This window comes from Trachemys scripta, chromosome 1 (genome assembly GCF_013100865.1).
Source record: "Trachemys scripta elegans isolate TJP31775 chromosome 1, CAS_Tse_1.0, whole genome shotgun sequence".
NCBI lineage: Eukaryota > Metazoa > Chordata > Testudines > Emydidae > Trachemys > Trachemys scripta.
This window is the reverse complement of record NC_048298.1, coordinates 114691985-114693846: the sequence shown is the minus strand read 5'-3', so window position 1 is coordinate 114693846 and position 1862 is coordinate 114691985. Positions and strand designations below refer to the sequence as shown.

Genomic DNA, 1862 nt, shown 5'->3' with positions numbered 1-1862 from the left:
AGCGCCGGAGCGCCCCCCGCCCGCGGAATGCCGCACCGCGCTGCCCTCCCCCCGCCGCCCCTTACCAGGTGCCGCCCCAAGCATGTGCTTGGGTGCCTGGTGCCTGGAGCCGGCCCTGACAACAAGCTCACTTAGACTGCAATTCAAAATAAGCAAATGATACCAGTGGGGGATTAACATTGTTCCAGTGATGTTCTTACTGTTTTTCACAGATCTGTGTCTGTAGATTCATTTCCCATTGCATCTGTGTAAGGACCTGATTGATAGCATATATCATTTGTGACAGTAAGAAAATATAGAGAGCTCATTCTTGTGTTCAATAAGTGCATCTATTGAGGCTCAGTTCTCAGGATACAATGTCGGATCCTGGGACTAAACTATATGGACCATGTACTTCAGTTGGAGTTGAGAGCTTTCCCCACATCATATTAGACACTCAGCACCTTGCCGGTCATATCCATAAGATGAAATTCACCAATGAGCAGAGGGCTGGCCCAAAGCTTCTGCATCACATAAGCCCTATTTTGAGGACTTAGATGAAACATAAGTGGTGCACTCTGTGTTGCCTCTCTGCATGGGGTTGAATTTTACATTTAATAATATAAAAACATTCAGGAATTCAGTTTGGCTTCCCATTCTTTCTTACATCAAATCACAATGGATAAGAAGAGCATCAAATATATTTATCCTGGATAACATTTAATTAGTTTGCAAAGATCAAGATAATACAGCAGTTACAAATTAACAGGAAGGAGAAATTCCAAAATGTCAAAAGAAACACAATTCCACAAAGAAACTACAAACACTTATTAGGGTTTTGGCCAGGTCCTATCCAGAAGTTAAAGGAAGCACATTGATTTACACCAGCGGAGGAGCTAAACTAATATTCTCATTGATTTCTGAATAGATTAAAACAAATGAAAAAATACCGTTATAATTCTCAGCTTCCAAAATATGAAGGATTAATAATATTTTTGGTTAGTTTTGAGTACTATGCAGGGCTAGGTCCTGCTTGCATTACTCATGAAATACATAGTGATTTCTATATCATCTATATATCTGTATCTGTATAAGGGATTTTTTAATGACAATAGTATACTCCCTCCCAAAATTTATTTATGTATATGTAAACTATATCTATATCTACATATCATGTATGTGTACGTACAGTGGTCATCATTAAATTGTTGACATTTACCATGTGAAAGTAATTGGCCTTCACAGGTACAATTTAGCATCAGAAATACCACTAATGCCAGAGTAATGCTAATTATCTTCAATCAGTAAATGTTAGTATTTTAACGGCTAGCATTGTACTTCATCAAAGGGTCTTTTAAACATAGATTGTTCCTAAATGTCTAATCTGAAATTCAAAGGGAAGTAAAAATAAAATTTAAAAAGTGCCTACCTAGACTATGTATCCAGCACAGCAGCAGCTACCCCATCACTTAAATTGTTGAAAAACAGTGGATCCTCTCCTTAAACAAGGGTATTCTGATCTTTATCAGGTTACTCATTAACTTTCTAGCATGGTCATTTTACTAGGCAAATAGAAACTACAGTTTAGGAACATTGCTTTAATCCTCTGTCTAACCAGTTCCATCTTCTTTTCCCAGTCCCAAAATACATGCATACTACAAAATTTAAATAACATAGGTAGAACGTGCTTAGAATGGAATTCTGCATTTGTAAACTGTTTTGTGAAGCTCCCATTTTCCTGAGACAGAAGAGTACACCTCTTGCCTTTACCTAGTGGATGATCCAATCTTAATATAGTTGTCAACTAAAAAAAAGGGGGCAGGGGGAAGGAACGAAAGAAAAAGTTTGAATTTCTTTTCAAAGACTAGGATTCTAAATGTTAC

General features: G+C 37.7%; 1 protein-coding gene across 1 annotated transcript in view; it reads right to left on the bottom strand.

The window, feature by feature from the left end:
- LOC117883175 (solute carrier organic anion transporter family member 1B3-like) overlaps positions 1–1512 on the bottom strand; it is a 43402-nt gene extending 41890 nt beyond the window's left edge. The window contains exon 1 of the mRNA XM_034782261.1: positions 1409–1512. The gene's annotated coding sequence lies outside the window, so the exon portion shown is untranslated. The remainder of the gene's footprint in view (positions 1–1408) is intronic.
- Positions 1513–1862: the final 350 nt, after the last annotated feature.